Consider the following 19,641-nt stretch of genomic DNA (forward strand, 5'->3'; position numbering starts at 1 on the left):
AGCTAAAGCTAAAGGACCCCTGACAGTTAAGTTCAGTCGCAGACGACACTGGGGTTGTGGCGCTCATCTTGCTTTACAGGCCGAGGGAGCTGGCGTTTGTCCACAGACAGTTTTTCTGGGTCATATGGCCAGCAGTGGAACACTGAAACCAGAGCAGTACTGCTCCCGCTGGAGCAGTACCTATTTATCTACTTGCACTTTTTGGTGTGCTTTCCATCTGCTAGGTTGGCAGGAGCCGGGACCGAGCAACGGGAGCTCACCCCGTCATGGGGATTCGAACCACCAACCTTCTGATCGGCAAGCCCAAAAGGCTCAGTGGTTTAGACCAGAGCGCCATCCGCGTCCCTTAAGGTTATCATAGTGATTATTAAACTTCTGATAATCTGGTCCACTGGTTTTTCAATATAACGTTTCCCGTAAAGCAGCGATGACACATTGCTGGCCTTTCTTTTCCTTTATCCTCCTCCTCCTTCCGACTGCTATCCTAACACTCGAGGCAGGTTGTGTGTAAAACACACCTCTCTCAAAATACTAAAAATATATTAGTACAAAGCGTGTTTGTTTTGACCTTCTACTTTTCCCTTTCCCTTTGATGTGTTCTCGAGAACCCCACTTTAAAGGAACACAATTTGCTGTGACTATTTACCGTACAATATCAAAACCATCAACCCTTCAAATATATTTTCCATTGCCATCCTTTGTGCAGCCTCCTTCTGTGATTTTTGACTTTAATTGTGAGAGGCATGAAACAATAATGTTAAATTATATCTGGGTATGCACATTATTGGCGAAAGAGGTGAGGAAAAAATGTTCTTACAAGACAATAAAATCTTATTAAAGCTGCTGTGCAATAACGCAGCCACCGTAGGAGAGTCTGGAAAGAGAATTTTCATAAGTCAATAGCACCTTATTAAAGTGAATGGGAGAGAGCAACACTGAAGAAACCTTTTCAAGAGCTTCCGTGTCTGCGCTGGATTTCTGACCTGTGCCAACAGCTTTAATTCTGTGTGGATTCAAGAACCATTTTCATATGCTTTAAGGAGATAGTCCCATAAAGGTAAAGGGACCCCTGACCGTTAGGTCCAGTTGCAGAGGACTCTGGGGTTGCGGCACTCATCTCGCTTTATTGGCCGAGGGAGCTGGCATACAGCTTCCCGGTCATGTGGCCAGCATGACTAAGCCACTTCTGGCGAACCAGAGCAGTGCACGGAAACGCCGTTTACCTTCCCGCTGGAGTGGTACCTATTTATCTACTTGCACTTTGACGTGCTTTCGAACTGCTAGGTTGGCAGGAGCAGGGACCGAGCAACGGGAGCTCACTCCGTTGCAGGGATTCGAACCGCCGACCTTCTGATCGGCAAGTCCTAGGCTCGGTGGTTTAACAGCACCACCCGCATCCCATAAAAGGTCCCAAATTCAATCCTTGACCTCTCCACATGGGGCTGCAAAAAAGTCTCTATCTAACTGCGGAGACAATGCTAAATTATATGGACCAATGGTTGAACTGGCTGGCACAAGGCCTCTTCCTATATCTATGCCTACTTCTTTTTGCAGCCAAGCTATGCAGAAATTGCAAACAATTTTTACACCCAGCTTGAGGACATTATCCAGCAAACATTTATGCAAGTATTGCACACAATCCACCTCGCAGACTGTAGCCATTTTGCATATGTGAGCAAATCTAGAGATTGATAAATGTGCATTGATTGGTGGCCTCGTTATGGCCAGGCTTCTTGAAATTTAAGGAGACTGTTCTATTTGACCATAGTTCAAGACCACAGTTCACAACAAGTAAGTTAAGAGGCTTAACAAAGGTTATTAGCAGAGTAAATCCCATATAACAAGTCGATCCACGGAGGTATTAACAGTATGGATTAATAGGTAAAGCTAATGAGGTTTATTGTTAGAGGTGAAATGGTTTAATCTGAGGGATTATTTTCGTAATTATGTGCTGGCCTTTGAACAAAGCTGTTAAATTTACCTACACAAAAGTGTTAAGAATAATTATAGAGTTTTGTATGGTTTTAATAGATACACATGAAGTGCTACAAAAAGTAAAGAGTAAAACATTGAACATTTTGATTTTGGGGGTGGGGAGAAGAGATTTGCTGCCCCATGCTCTACATGTCTGCTCAGAAGTTGGTCAGTGAGTTCAATGGGTTTTACTCCTATAGGATTGCAGCTGTAATGGATTGGATCCAAAGATGTGTGAGAGGAAGGAGAACATGGAATGGTGATGGATCTTGAATGGTCGCTTACCTGGCTCTGGGGTGGGTGGTGATTGCAGTATGTCATGGTCTTCTTCCTTCCCGCGGTTGACATCTCATTGGATATAACCCAGAATGTGGGAATGTTCAGGGTGGTAGGAGAGGATATATTGTTTATTAATATCTTTCCTAACTTGTGCTAACAAGTTCCTTTACTTAGCAGAGTGCATACCCCTTTACACAGCAGAAAACTGGTTGCGACTCATGTGAGTTTCTTAAGACAATATACAATTCAGTCTGGCTTGTCCAGACTGAAATGTGCTCTAATATTTCCTGGTAAGATGCCCTTTTAAACCCCTCCTAAAAGAATAAAGACACCACAGTCTTATTCATAAGCAATAAAATGAAAGTCTACTCACGATCAGGCAGAGCACAGTGTGATCCCTGAAGGCAGGCTTTAGGCTTAAATTTTCAAACATATACAAACAGGTTTACCCATAGCTGTCAACGTTTCCCTGTTTTTAAGGGAAATTCCCTTATTCCGAATAGGATTCCTCACAAGAAAAGGGAAAAGTTGACAGCTATGGGTTTACCCCATAAGGGAGCTTTACCTAGTGACTGCAGGCTAGCAGTCCAGTAGTTCACAGGGTGAAAAGAAGATGGAAAGGAGAGAGTGGCAACACGCCTTGTCTTTGTCTGGAAAGTCACATGCAAGGAGGGATGCTCCAGGCCAGGAGGAACAGGAAGTTTCGACTGGCTGGACCAAACATTCCCTTGCATGTCCACTCTAGCAAAACAAGGAATGTTGTATTTGATTGCTCCCAGTGGATTACATCCCACACAAATTGTGTGTGTGTGTGTGTGTGTGTGTGTGTGTGCCGTCGTGTGTCGTCTGTCGTTGGGACAGGGGCACAGCAGGAATTTCCCCCACGTGGTTGATTGGCTGTTGCCATTTGGGTTTCTCCTGCCACATAGCAAATCGTCACAACTTGTAAGGTTGCAGATAGGCTCTGGTTCAGGTGATAGGGATGTGAGAACGCTCTTGCCATCCCTATGTGAAGGGTATTCCATTAAAGCAATCCAGGGACTCAAAATGGTTTGGTCAACCCCTGAGAGGGGTTGTACCTGTGCGAGTCCAGGAGGACATCTGGGTGGTGGACTAGCCTGACCCCGGCTTTCCGTTGTTCCAGGTGTTCATCCTAGGCTGATCTATGCTGGTGCCCTGGGTCAGTGCTACCTGCTATGGTGCAGGGAGCTAGTCGAACCAGAGCCTATGCAACCACTCACTTGCTGTAATCAATAAAGTTGTGGCCTAAATTCTGCCAAAAACCAAACCAACATTTGAGTCTTGTCTGAATTTATTTAAGGGGGAGGTTAAAAGGTCTAAACACGCAAGATGATTTTCCCTATCACTGCGGGCACGGAGTGCATTCACCACCCTCATGACAATGGATTTGGATCCAATCATTTAAAACACGCTCCTATTTTCTCTATCTTTAAGATTCTTGTTTCTCTCTCAGTACTGTCTCTTATGCACATGAGCAGAGTAATAAGAATCTTAACCTCACGATTTAAAGAACCAGAAAAATGAGCTAAGCTCGATCTTGATCCAAAATGTCTTTCCCCCCCATCAGGGCTTTTATAGAACTGACATGCTTATATGAGAAATGCCAGCCACAAAAGGAAACCAGCGCTGAATTCTGTTCTTGTATAATGAATGTGCATTTACAACACACCAAGCCAAGGCTTCATTCTTATGCAAAGAAAGAAAAACTGATTTAAAGAGTGAAAAGCTTAATTTTGCTTTTTCTTATGCTCCAGAGCAGATGTTTTTGTAGTTTTTGCCCACCCTCACCCAAACAATGAATTGCTTCATTTCAACTAGGTTTAAGGGGAATGTCTCTCCATCAGGTGTGCAAAGCTAGTATTTTTATTCCTAAAGCAATATCTATAAAAAGAAATGTGGTGTGTGTATCAGGGAACGAGAGAGAGAGAACAAGAAAGAGAGAGAAAGTGTAAGGGGTGGTAAAATAAAGCAAAGTAATAAACTTCATTGATTTCAGTGGCTTTACTCTAGATTTATATTGTGCAACCTGGGATCAAAATCTGATTCTTGTCTCTTTTGGGACACATGAAGGGAAAATTAGTTGGATAACGTAATGATTCTCACCGTCTATCATTCAGAATACAAGATTAACCAGATCAAAGGCAATGATAGGTATACCTGGTGTAGCCTAGTGATGAAGAATTATTTTAAATTGTCTTATATCTCCAGCCTCCTTGTTCCACCTGCTTGGAAAACTCACCAAGACAGCTGCTTTGAGAGGGGTATTTAGCTTTCTTGACTGAAGGGATGAGAGAATGAAAATGATTTGGTACGAGGTGCAAGCATCACTGTACCTGGAAAGATTTTCTGAGATAAAATAAAATCATATTGATTTATAACAGAGATGCAACTCTAGCAGGTCACTCAAGCAGAGAAATCTGCAGTGGCCATTTGATGAGGCAGCTTGATCTTATCATTTTGGGTTTTCTTTTTTACTGTTGCAGTGAAAATAGTAGTCATCTCTCCTACTAATATCATACTCTGCTAGTAAGCATCACCAGGAGGGAGGGAGGAGGAATCAGCATGCTGAGATTTGCAGAAGTACATATGCACACACACACACACACACACACACACACGCAACTTTCCTAAAACAACCCAATTAGTACAGGATATGCTCGGTAGTCACAAAATTGACACCTGGAGAAGAAGCACAGAACTAGAGGGGTGTGTGGAATGCCCTGCTTAGAAGGAATGGCTGGCTGGAATCCTGACCAAGAGCCAACATTTTAGGAAGACGATACACTGCAACATTTTGTCCTGTACTTGAAGCTTTATGCTTAAGCAGAGAGGCTCTGAAGCTGTTTATTATTCTGTAGTATGACATAATTTGATGGAGGACATTCCATATCAGCTAGCCAGACTCTGAGAGGGGACTTTGCTTAGAGTTTCACCAGAGACCAGTTGTTTGCTGTGTTGGGATGTGCTTTTTGGTGACTGCACTCCCGCTCTGGAACTCCTTCCCCATAGAAGTGCAGATTGCAGTATAATTTATGACACTTCTGTTGTTTAGTTGAAACCCACAATTTCTCCCAGGCCTCAGATCTCCCAGGGATCTAATTTGTCTGCCCAACTGGTTTATTGTATTGATTAGATTTTGAGTGCATTTTAGTTCTAATATTTGCATTGATGATGATGATGATGATGATGATGATGATGATTGGAAATTGCTCAGAATTGTCTCTCATGGGTAGTTTTCATCAACTAGCATGGCCAAAGGTCAGGAATGGTAAGAGCTGTAATTAAGAAATGTCCTGTGGGCTAAAAGTTTATTATATATAGATATAGATATCATTATTCATTTAGGAAAATGGAGTGCTTTGCAACAATCATACATAACACCATTCAGCAAAAGCCATATAAAAATCAGAGGTTGACTATTTCATAGAATTACTGAATTGTAGAGTTTGAAGGGAGCATGAGGACCATCTGGTCCAGCTCTCTGCAATGCAGGAATCTTTTGCCCAACGTGGAGCTCAAACCCACAAACTTGAATTGAGAGTCTCATGCACGATCAACTGAGCTATCTCAGCTCACAAATTTTCGAATTGTAGAGTTGGAACGGACCTTGAGAATCATCTAGGCCAACCCCCTGCAATGCAGGAATATGTAGCTGTCCCATACAGGGATTGAACCTGCAACCATGGTTTTATCAGCACCATGCTCTAACCACTGAGCAAACTAGGTTCAGAAGGATATTTTCTTAATTGCCAAAATAAGCTTCATGGAATACAGGTTTTTCATCCCTAGACTATTGTATATTATTGTGTCCTGTTGTGTTTACATTACACTCTATTTGATTCATTGAGTAATTTTCCCATTGGGTAATTTTTCTAAGTGATAATACCAGAAGATAGCAATAACAACAGCATCAACACCCTTACCACTCCTTCTATAGATCCGCAGAAATAAGGGACAGCCCTTGGCTGATCACTAATAATAATACGAATATTTCACAGAATCCCCATGAATTTCTTTCAAACGTTAAAAAAGAAAGATGGCATTTTTGGTGTACCTTTAATTCACTTTTTAAAAATTCTGTTTTGTTTTCCTTGGGAAATGAAACTGGTAGAAAAGAACAGATCCTGTATTCCTGACACAACTACTCCATTTTGCTTCCTTTTAATGTACGCCTGCCCCTGTGTGGAGTGTGCTATGTGATAACATCTGCAAATGAATTACATTAATGCAGAGATGACTTCTAGATTATCATAGTAAAAAAAATTTGTTCTATAGATGGAAAATGGGGCGGGAGAAAAGCTTTGTCAGAGTACAAAAAGAAATGATTGCTCATCTCTAAGCTGGGAGTATGAAATGAATACATTTATAAGCAGGGCTGAGCTTGAGGCCACTATTATTCTCAATTATTTCTCTATTCATATAAAAAAATCACAATGGGTGAACTCAAAGCAATAATTAGGAAACTCACTCCTGCATGCCTGAACATAAGAAATTAATCTCTCTTTCCATCAGTCATTCGGGGTAAAATTGCAGTCCTCTGCTGAAGCCAGTGCAAGCATATCTGTGGCTTCCCGTTATTTTTATATGCTTATTAGTTCGAATAGACTTTTATTCCATTGAGCTGGCTTCTGCTTGTGGGAGGTGTCTTCCCCTCATGGATGAGCTATTTTACACCTTGCTCAGCCAAGGCGTCAATCCCACTTACTTGGGAGTAAGCCCTATATATATTTCATTTTATTTCATTTTATTGAAAGCATGCTTACTCTGGTCTTTAAACCCAAAGGTTTCAGAAGCTTCTGACAGTAAAAGCAGTTGGACAGTGGAACAGACTCCCATGAGAGGTGGCAGATTCTTCTTCCTTAGATGTTTTTAAGCAAAGGTTGGATAGCCATCTAGCTGAGATTCCTGCCTACAGGGGATTAGACTAGGTGATCCTTGGGGTCCCTTCCAACCCTACAATTCTATGAGTCTGCTTCCCAGCAGATACTATAGGATTGGTCTGCACCCCTTTTGCACCAGTGGAAGCCCAGAACCATCTTGGTTTTGCACTGTGCAAGGACTCTTGCAGGGCTTGTCGATAGCACTGATTTGCGAAACATATATTTGGCTGAATAATATTTCCATTCAAAATACTCTCCCCTTGAAGATCACACAGGACCCCATCGTTCTGCCAGGACACTGAGGTCCAGCTCAGAGGGCCTTCTGGCAGTTCCCTCACTGCGAGAAGCAAAGCTACAGGAAACCAGGCAGAGGGCCTTCTCGGTAGTGGTGCCCGCTCTGTGGAACACCCTCCCACCAGATGTCAAAGAGAAAAACAACTACCAGACTTTTAGAAGACATCTGAAGGCAACCCTGTTCAGGGAAGTTTTTAATGTGTGACATTTTAATGCATTTTTAATCTTTGTTGCAAGCCACCCAGAGTGGCTGGGGAGGCCCAGCCAGATGCGTTTTTTTAAACAAATAATAAATTAATAATAATAATAATAATAATAATAATAATAATAATAATAATAATAATTACTTATGCCCACCACAGAAACATGCTACTTTCTTCCCCCAAATCATCTTTAACATCATCTTCCCTTTCACATCTTTGTTGGCAGTCCAGTACACTGATGGCCCCTCCAGACATCCATTCTATCACACATTCATTATGGTTTGTGCTCATTCATTATGATTTGTATCTGGGTGGTCACACATGATATCGAAATTGAGCACAAACCATAATGAATGTGTGATAGAACGGATGCACCTGCAAATGTTTTGGGGCCCAGTCACTCTGCTTCATTCCTAATTAGTGCATATGCTCTAACTTCCTGCTGAAATCATGTCACTTTTTTCACCACCAAGTTGTTTTATTTTGTCCTGCTTTGTTGTGCGAGAGCCTCTCTGGACAGTAATTCTGTGGTAGCATGGGGAAAGTATTGAGGAAAATCTTAAAGTGCAGAATAAATCCGCTGCTAATACACTATTATTCTGTCAAGAATACGTTGCCTGAGAGAACAGCGCATTAAATTAACTCAAAGAAAAACCGAGACTTGGATATTTCCTTCTTCTTAACATTGAGAGAGCTTTACAGCTGGTGTGGTATAGTAGTTAGAATGTCAGACAAGAGCATGGGAGACCAGGGTTCAGATCTGTACACAGCCTGAAGCTCACTGGGTGGCCTTGGGCCAGCCACTGACTTGGGCCAGCCATTGAATCTCAGCCAAACCTTCCTCACAGGGTTGTTGTGTGAGGAGAACTATGTACACCATCTTGAACCTGGAGAAAAAGGGGAGATATGAATGCAATAAAAGAAGATTATTTAAAGAGTGTCTGTCAGCACTGTGAAGGGGAGAAAAGTGATTTCTCCACTACCACTGATACCACAGTGGACTAAGGCATTCTTGAATATATTGCATGTTCCAGAAACAAACTGGACAACTTAAAATTCAGTTTATAGCTCTACATGGAGGTCTTGTGAGACAGTGGTAATTGACCATGGCTGCCCATTCCATTGAGAAAGTATGTCAATATCCTTTTGACTCATTTCCTTACGTGCAGTAATTAAATGCTTGCTGTCTGGAACTCAGGTATTGTTCTTGTCTGGTGAAAGTTGATCAACATAAATAGAATGGACAATTTTTATGGTGTGGGCATTAAATGCTTACCCATTAATTTTGTTTGTGCGTGTGATAGGAATAGTACCAGAGTGCCTTAGCATACCATTTTGTCCTTTCTCACCAATCAGCAAAGGGAGAAAACAGAAATTACTGGCTTGGTAGGCATTTTTTTCTATAGGATTCGGGGGGGAAGCCCATTATCTTAGGATTTATAATGTAAATACAGGGATTTCAGACGATGGTTTTTCATGGCCAAAAGGGGTTGCAAAAAGATCCATGGCTTTCATTTCAGCAAGGTCAAACCATACATAATATGGAAGATCCATGATTACATCTCCCTGTGGTACTCTTGCTTTCAAACAAATCTATTTTTATAATTGTAACAAAAGAAAAAAAGAAACACTGTCAGCTCACTTTGCAATAAAGATAACCCAGAATTAAAGATCAATCCAGAATTAAAGATATATATGTTTATGCAGTCCAAATGCTATCCAAATGGGGCTGACAATTCTAAGATATACGTTCAAACATAGACAGAGCAAGGAGCTCTTCAGATTGCTGAAAAGTGGGTGTTTATCCTTCCAGCCGTGAAGTATAAGTCTCTTCGCAATCATAAGGCTTTGTAGGATCCACTTTCGTTATCCATTTGTTAATCCCCACACCACAGGAATATGATTTAGAAGTACGCGAACATATGAAAATATCAAGGATTTCCCCAAAATAAACACTGAGGGGGTCTGACATAGTCAAGGAGAGTTGTTTGCCAAATTCAGCATCAATATGCGCTATGCTGGTCACAGACAGAAAACAGTTGGGGGGGTGGAACCCCAATACCCATCAGGTGCATTCAAGCCTGTGTAATCCAGAGGACGGTACTGAGAGAGAGACACATTAAGAGAATCAGCCTGGACACACAGATGACTTTCCACAGTCTTTGCAGTGAGTTATGGAAGCGTTAGGGTAGAGACAATAGATGTGGAAACTCACAACACAGTCTGCTGTAAATTGGTGCGACAATTAATGGGCCAGTTTATACTCTATTGTGTGACATAAAACAATGTTTCACTGTCTGTTGAACTGGAAGGTTAACTATAAAAAGAGGGGAATGTGTTGCACAGTTAGGAACATCTTTGTGTATGGTAACAGGTTTTAGTTGACAATGACAGCTTTACGTTGTCTATTATTCACTTCCTCTACCCTATACATTTTTTATTCCCTTGGTGTAACAAGAACCCTTAATCTTTCATCTGATGAACTGAAGTGAAAAATTTCTTATCTAATGATGCTAAGAAGGGACCCAATTACCCATTACTTCTCTCACACACTGCACAATGGAGACTCTGCAGATTGTGTAAAACCTTCTGATAACGTTTAGCACTTTTCAGAACATCTGCCAAGTTCAAAGCACTGAAAAAACAACCAGCCCTCTATAATCCTCTGCTAAGAACTGGGGAAATAGTGTCCCCATTTCCAAATGGAGAAGCCATGTAAGAGAAATGCCATCCTGCCATAGGGCATATGCCCTCCTTCTCAAAATGTAAGACCTCTTTATTTCCAGAAAACACTGGGTTACTATCAGGTAGAAGCTGATTTTTAAAATGAAACTGACCCTTCACATCAGCACTGAAACCAAACCAAACCAAACCAAACCACCTTGTTTATCCTTATGTCTCACATTTTCATATCAAAAGCAAATATTCACAAACTATTATATTTGTTTCCAGAAAGGTGGTCATGCACCACAAATAACAAAGAAAATGCACCTGATAGACTGGGCATTCCTCCTCAAAAGCTACTGTCATGATTAAGATGCTGAAGAAGACACTTCGTTATAATATTTATAAATCCTATTTTCCACAGAGGACTGGTTCACACACTCACCCTGGTGAGAATTGTCTCCCTGTGGTGGTAGTGGTTGTGTGTAAGCTGCAGACACTCTGTGTTCATATCTACAAAGACTTGCTTTCCTCCTCTTTCGAGATGGAAGACCAACACATTAGGCATTTGTGCATGCAGGCGTAAATGTAGAACAGGTTATATGAGGAGTGGGGGGGGGCATGCACCACATATTCTACAATGTGGAAATGATCCTCATTCAGGAAAGGCTGTGAACCAGCTTGTAGATATGCCTTAAAGGTGCAATCACTGAAATGATGTAATCCTCTTTTTCCATTAAAAAACAGGTCAATTTCTCCATTGATTCCACACCATCCCCCAAATTACCTGGTTATTCAGTAGTGCGCTGACTCTCTTGTTAGTCCGTTAATATTTCTAACCTGTCAGCAGCCATAAAAAGTGTATATCACTGAAACTTAACCTGTGCTGATTGAATGTGTTAGAATATGATGGGTTACCGAGAAACAATTGATTATCCAGTAGGTTTTATTTTAATGTGAATAAAAGGTGCAGCCCTGAACTCTATGCATTTAGGCTGATGCCGGATGCTATACTGGGTGTAGTTGACTTACATAGAATTGTAGAATTGTAGAATTTGATGGGATCCTGAGAGTCATCTAGTCCAACCCTATGCAATGCAGGAATCTCAACACGTGGTCCCCCATCCAATTTGAAACCATATTGGACCCTGCTTAGCTTTGCAGATGTGCTAGCAGTTCAAAGGAGCTCAAATGTACACTGATGGAGATGTGGATGCATATTATCCTGCTGTGGTCCCCATTGACCCTGTATAGCGTGATGAAGATTATCATTTCCATCTGTCTGTTAATGTGGATGTGGATCTTTATCCTTACATGCCACCAAGGGGCACTTTGCTTTGTTTTTCCTTCCATACATTGTCATACACAATGTTACTGGGGCAAAATCTTTATTACCAGCATGAGAATCTGAGGAACAGATGGCCATATGGTGGAAACTCAGGGAAACAGCTGGTCACATAACCGGAATGATTGTATGGGGTATGGGAGGCAAACCTTTTGAAAGTAAGAGAGCTGCATTGGGTCCAGATGCATTTCCTCATGGGTAACTTTTCAGGAACCACATGACAGTAGTTGGCTCAGGACCACAATACCTCAAGGACTGCCTCTCTTCATATGAACCTACCCAGACCCTGAGATCAGTCTCTGAGACCCTTCTTCATGTACCTCCTCCATGAGCCATCCAGAGGATGGCAACATGAGAATAGGCCTTTTCGGCAGTGGCTCCCCATTTGTGGAATGCACTCTCTGGAGACGCTCACCCAGCACCTTCATTACATATATTTAAGCATCAGGCGAAAACATTTCTCTTTAACCAGGCCTTTGGCTGATTAACATCCGATGCCCTTTTAAATGTGTTGCGGGCAGGCGGGGGGAATTGTTGGTTTGCTGTTATTCTTAATTTTATTATGTATTTTATGGTTTTTATATTTTATGCTGTGAGCCACTCCGAGATCTATGGATGAAGGCTAGTATACAAATTCAATAAATAATAATAAAATAATAGTAGTGGATGAAGCCCAAGGTCACATATACACATACAGTTGTACCTCGGGTTAAGAATGCAATTCGTTCTGGAGGTCTGTTCTTAACCTGAAACTGTTCTTAATCTGAAGCACCACTTTAGCTAATGGGGCCGCCCGCTGCTGCCGTGCCACTGCCGCACGATTTCTGTTTTCACCCTGAAGCAAAGTTCTTAACCCAAGGTACTATTTCTGGGTTAGCGGAGTCTGTAACCTGAAGCGTCTGTAACCTGAAGCATCTGTAACCCGAGGTACCACTCTACATATCCCATCCACACACTCAACATTCATCCACATTATTCTGCCCAGCCATTTATATTTATCCACAAACATCCCATTCACACAAATTCATCCACATATCTTAGGCTCATTCACTCTCATCTAGCCATTCCACCCCATCACACACAAACATACGCCTTCCCATTCATTCAAACCTTTCCTCTTCTGCTCACTTCTTTCAAGAGTACAAGAAGAGGCTGCTGGATTGGGCTAATGGCTCTTCTAGCCCAGGAACCTGGTGTCACGGGGGGCAGACCAGATTCCTGTAGGAAGCCCTCAAGCAGGACTAGAGCACAACCACACCCTCCTCACCTGCAACTCCCATCAACTGGTATTAGGGGGTCTATTGCCTCTGATAGCAGATGAATAACATAGCCATTTGGGGCTAGTAGCTATTGATTCCCCCTCTCCTCCATGAGTTTGTCTAATTCTCTTTTAAAGCCATCCAACTTGGTGCCCTTCATTACTTCTTGTGGGAGCAAATTCCGGAGTTCAACTGTGTGAGGTATAATTTCTTTTTTCTGTCCTGAATATTCCGAACATTCACTTTCACTGGATGTCACTGAGTTCTAGAGCCAGTATGGTGAGTGGTTAAGAGAGGTAGACTCATAATCTGGTGAACTGGGTTCGCGCCTCCGCTCCTCCACATGCAGCTGCTGGGTGACCTTGGGCTAGTCACACTTCTCTGAAGTCTCTCAGCCTCACCCACCTCACAGAGTGTTTGTTGTGGGGGAGTAAGGGAAAGAGATTGTTAGCCGCTTTGAGACTCCTTAAAGGGAGTGAAAGGCAGGATATCAAATCCAAACTCCTCCTCCTCCTCCTCCTCCTCCTCCTCCTCCTCTTCTTCTTCTTCTTCTTCTCCTCCTCCTCCTCCCACCCACCCCATGCCCCCACAATTAAGCTTGGGGGGACGACTGATTTATATGGGCAGATTTTCAGCAAGGGGTGCAGGACAAAGAGAGAAGAAGGCTAACTATATGCAATTTGGGGAGAAGAGTAAATCATAGAATCATAGAATCGTGGAGTTAGAAGGCAACCCATGCAATGCAGGAATCTCAACTAAAGCATACATGACAGATGGCCATCCAACCTCTGATTAAAGGAGCAGGGCTCTTCCCTCCTCTGGTTGGCAGAGACACATAACAATATAGATATTTTGTATTTGTTTTCTCAGTAGCAGTCTGTGTGCCCAAGGCACACCAAACCAGCAGAACATTAACACAGCCCAGAAACATCACTGTAGTCTTATAATGGTACACAAATACAAGACAACACCCACAGACAAACTTCATGATCCTCACAGGTCTCGTGTAATGCAATGCAATGCAATAATTCTTATGACCAGGCAGACAAGAATACTAACATTTAAGGAAAGGCAGTGACTGGAAAACAGATAAGTGGTGGGCAAGGGGCAATTTCTTATGATGAATGGCTTGCCTCAATTTTCTGCTCAGGGTGGGTTCTATAGAAGAGCCAATGATTGTTACCTAGGAGATACGATTCTTCTTGATTGCAAATCATTAGATACTTTATTCTGTTGTTCCTGTGTAAACACATTCTGTTTTCTCTTTGAGAAACTGCATAGCTTTTATCACTTCAGAAAATAATGGCTGCCCCCCCTTTTTTTGTTGGTAGGGCGTTGAACCAAACATCAGCTATAATAAATTTGGAAGAGGAGGATTCTTTTTGCAGGAGCAAAAGCCTTTGTGTGTGGGTGTGGGCTCACACATATGCATGGCATTTTAATTAAAACAATTTTTAGATGTCCCTTTGTTGGAGTGGAAATGCCCCGTAAGTTCATAAAGACAACACCACACCAAATTAGAATGTGCAGGAATAAAATAAATGGCGTATGAGAATCATCTGTTGTCTATAGGCAACAGCTTGGCAGCTATTCAGTTTCCTTACGATCTTGACAGGCATCTCCCTCCCTCATGGTGAAGCTAACGTGCCTTAGCAGTAGTTGTAGAAGCAGCTCGGAGTGATTAAATCTCACTCTTCCTGTCAGGAAATTGTCCTGTGATGTCTTGTCTCACAACTGCATTATGTCTCATTACAAGCCTTCTCTGCTGTATAGATTGGACTTCTGCAGCTGTGTTGGAGAAAATGCTTAGCATTGTTCTTACTAAAGGCCCCCTCAGAGATGGGTGGCAATAATAGCAATAATAATAATAATAATAATAATAATAATAATAATAATAATAATAATAATATAATATTTATACCACGCCCATCTGGCTGGGTTTCTCCAGCCACTCTAGGTGGCTTTCAACAGAATATTAAAATACAATAATCTATTAAACATTAAAAGCTTCCCTAAACAGGGCTGCCTTCAGATGTCTTCTAAAAGTCTGGTAGTTGTTGTTCTCTTTGACATCTGGTGGGAGGGTGTTCCACATGGCAGGTGCCACTACTGAGAACTTCTATTTCCTTCCTAGGACAAGGCTGAAGTGCTAAATGCTCAGTACCACATTTAAGCTGTGACATTGACAAGGTGGAATTATCCAACTGAGAGTGACTAGGATGGTGGGAGGTCTGGACACAAAGAGTTGTAGACAACTAACTTTTATTCAGAGTAGACCCACTGAAATTAATAGCCCTAGGTGACTCATGACCATTAATTTCAATGGGTCTTATAAGGAACAGTTAAAAGAGCTGGGTATATTTAGCCTAGAGAAGGTAAGTCTAAGGAAGCATTCTTTAATTACTGCATTCAATTAAATTGTGGAAACACCATTTGTTGTTATTTATTATTTATGCCTGTTGTTTTTGTCCTTGGAGTTTTCTTGGCAGGGATACTGGAGTGGCTTGCTGGTTCCTGCTCCAGGTGGATCACATTTAGTCAAAACTCTTCACTATGACCTGTCTGTCTTGGGTGGTCCTGCACGGCATAGCTCATAGCTTCTCTGAGTTATTCAAGGCCCTTCGCCATGACAAGACAATGATCCATGAAGGATCCACTGTGGGAGTCAGTGGAAGACAGGAGTGCCGGGCGTGCTCCTGTCCATAGGGTAACAAAGAATTGCACACGACTAAACGACTAAACAACAACAAATTATTTATGCTTCATGATAAGTTTTAGGATGCAGTCCTACAGATCTTTATCTATAAATGCAATTAAATTCAGCTGGACTTGCCTTCGAGTAGGCTGCATAATATAATTACACTGTTAATTGACATAAGAATGTAAGAAGAGTCATCATGGTTCAGGCCAATGGCCCATCTAGTCCAGCATCCTATTTTTACAGTGGCTGACCAGAAGCCTGTGGTGACTATGCTCCGACAACATTAGCACAAATTGAATGTATTCAGATGACAGAAACTGTGCTTTTGGTCTAAATACCCAACAAATAGGCCTATTCAATTTATAACTTCAGTCAATCTATGTGTAGAACATATTTTCTAGTTAAGTCCTAGGTTGCACAATGGTGGCATGCATAGAATCTATCCGTGTTCCTACTTTATTTTTAACATTTCCAAGTTGCCTTTCAAAATCCAAACCTCTTTCCAAACTGGTATACAATGTGTTTGTGTGTGTGCTTAACATAAACTTGAAGATTCACAATTAAAACAATAAATCGGAGCAGTATAACAATTTCATTTCGAGCCAGGTCTCCCACCACTATGTATATCTAAAACCCTAACTCAGAGCCACTGAAAACAACATACATTCTTGACCCTTTTTCAAGTGTAGCCTGAAACAGAGTGAGAGGTGGCTTCTTCTTGCACTCTCTAAAGGAATGACGTCCCTATCCAGAAGTGTGTGCATATTTTAGAATATTTATGTTTCAGCTTTCAGTTCCCCATTATGAAAATATTGCAAGCTGAAGAGGACTTCTGTGTGCCACAAAAATATTGCACAACTTTGTACAAAAGAGCAATCCTAGCCTCCAGATCTGCTGGCTGAAGGGACTTAGGACTGGGTGGAGGTGGCTCTCTGCCCATGGGGAGGCCATGTCCACCAGAGAGGCCCCCACAACATCTATGGGAAGCTCAATGAGCATCGAGCTACTGCTAGAGGTAGAAGCTGAAACAGGGCTGAATCGAGGGCTTCTTCATTTGTTAGGAAACTTCTTGTCCCAGTTGACACAAACTGGCAATCCACCACTTCAGCTCCTCTCTTTTAGTTCTCCAATGACAAGTTGTGAATGGCATTGATTTATACACCTTAAAGCACCGGCACATAAGGCGTATATAAACAAAGGTTTCCCTTCACCTTTCATACCTTTCCCCCTTGCAAGCCATTCAGAACAAAGCAGCTTCAATTTTTAACAATGCCATAATTGATCTCATGGGGAAGATTAGCCAGTTAAGACTGGAAGAGCGCTTTGCAGCTAAGAACCCAGTGTGTGCAATATTTAAGCAGCATAATTCTGTGCTAACCACATAATGTGCTAAAATAAGGACAATAATTGCTTCAGAGGACTATAAAGTGGATGAATTTAAAAGAGACCAGCGGCTGCATTCCTGCAAAAACTCGGGAGTAAGCCCCATTGAAGTGAATGGGACTTATGAACGTGAATGCTAATAAGAGTTAGGAGTGCCTCATAGTGATGCAGGGGGAAGGTCAGTAGTGGCAGACAAGCTGTTGGGGAGCATGTTAGTGCTCAGTGCTTGTCTTATAGAGGAGCAACAGATCAGATGTTAAAGAACTCCAGGCTTTCTGGAAACACAGCTTCAAACTACAGAGCTAAGACAACCTCTCCCCCTGCCCCGCCCCACCCCCATTGACCAGAAAGATTCAGCTTGGGCTGAAATGACCTAGCAAGAAAATATGACAAGGCTATGCTCCAAGGTATCTTTTCCTCTGCAGCATCATTTGTAAGGAACAGAACAGATAAATTAGGGGCCAGTGTTCAAAGGCAGCATGCTAGTTCGATGGCAGTGAAGTCCATTTGATGGGGGCGGAACCCTGAGCAGCTTTCTTTGTGAAAATGAGGATAAGTGTTTTGACTTTACTGATAGGATACAAGTACAAAACCTTGTTTACAAGTTCAGCATTATTTTAGCTGGATGAGAAAGAGATGTAACAGGAAAATTAACTTTTATTAGTCGCCCTCCATAATTTGTTTTTCAGCCATTTTCTGTCAAGGTACAGAAATCAATAGCGGCACATTGATAGAACCCAGATTGGCTTGAAGCTCCACCAGTATCCAGGCAGTCAAGTGTGATGTATTTAATTCATGCAGCACTTATTACTTTCAAGCTTTGCTTGTCAACAGGAAAAAATACGGATGTGAAATGCAATCAAGCAGCTCTGAATGGAACAGACAAATCTTTCGGCATGTTTATTCCCTTTGGTTTAGGTTACCTTTCCTTTGTCCTTGTTCTTGTACCTCTCTGCCTGTTATATAAGTATAATATGATCAGCATAGGAAGTGGCAGCCTCTTACTTTTGTGGTCTAAAGTGCTCATTTCACAGCATGTCTGCCAAAATGCAGATCTATGGTTTGGGGGATAGAAACTTCACTTTGAGCTGGGTTCAGCTCCTTCTTTCCTTTCCCCACTGCTGAACATCTCCTCCCTGAGTCTCAGCAATTTTTATAATAGGGTGATGAAGTGACCTACCTTGCCGAGCTAATGTTCAAACAAGATCAGCAAAATGGGACGGCTATACTGTGGTAAAGGTTTTAGAATAAACAGCAAATCATATGACAAATAGTAAACAATACTGTTGCAGGGAACAGGATCAGAAATCTATGTATTATGGATTCATGATATAGATTATGGATTAATGGACTAATGGTTTGTGGACTATGGATTAATGATAACAAGAAGTTTGAAAATAGTTGGAAGAAATGGCTGCTTGTTTCATTGGAGCCAGCATTTAACACCAATGACGATCCTATACTCTAATTTGATGCCCATGGATGCCATGGCACAGTGAAGACAGTGTATTTAGGATATATGGTTTATTTACATACATATACAACCTGAGCCTAGGATGGAGGAGCTCCCAGCATCACATTGCTTCGTCGATAGTCACAGCCTTGGGTTCCAACAGCAATGAATCTGAGGGCCCCTAAATCTGGAGTTTTTATCCCAATACATGATATCAAAATGAGGTGGTTCCAGCAGAGCTGGAATGGGATTCACTTGCATTTTAATGTTTACTTGATTCTTTGGATTTCACCTATGTTCTCCAAAAGAAAGAAGGAATGAAAAGCCACGAAGACCATACGGCCGTTTTGTGTATGCACCCAAGTGCCGAACTCTGCAATGTCAAGCTGTTGTTTTGCTCCTCCAGGAAGTTTACTTGTTCGCATGCGAAGATTGCATTTAGTGGCATAAATGAATGTGCAGTGGCCCTACTCAGCCTGAAGCCAGACAGTCTGGAGCAATTGTGTCAAAGGAGGTGTGAACTTCTCACCCATTCATAGGCTGTTCACTTTATAGGCCATTAGTGTTCATTTACATGGTAACGGTATTAACAAGAAAACCGAAAACACAAATGCAAGATTTCTCCCTCCCCCATCTCTTTTCTTTCTTTTAAGCAAGCTGAGCTCTCTTTTGATTTTGTTTTTGTTTTTTTCTACACAGGCACACTAGACTTCCCTCCCCACCCAAATCAAAACTGAAACGGGTCCCAGTCATCTCATGCCAGCTTAGCAGAGCTAATGGATTGGGGGTGGGTAGGCAGGAGAGAGGGATAGCAAAGAGGGGGAAAGTATTCTCTGCAAACTGTTTCGTCTAACCTTTTTATCCTGATTTAACAGATACATTAATTCAATTGATGTGCCGTTTAGCTACCCGACAGAAATGTTGAGGATTTGGCTTCCCACGCCCTGCCAAGATATTGCCGCAGACGCACAGGCCATTTCCTTTTTTCTATTCCCTCCTCTGCAGAAAATGCATTTTAGCAAGTCAATAGTGAAATCTACCATATGCTCTGAAACATGGAGGCAGAGCAATGATCACTGGAACGCCTCCACTTGTTTAGCACTTAGCATGTTTAGCTCATATCTTCACAATTCTTTTAAATGGAAAGAGAGGGTCTTTTTTTAAAGTGTGCGCATAGGGGTGGTG

This window comes from Podarcis raffonei, chromosome 9 (assembly GCF_027172205.1).
Source record: "Podarcis raffonei isolate rPodRaf1 chromosome 9, rPodRaf1.pri, whole genome shotgun sequence".
NCBI lineage: Eukaryota > Metazoa > Chordata > Lepidosauria > Squamata > Lacertidae > Podarcis > Podarcis raffonei.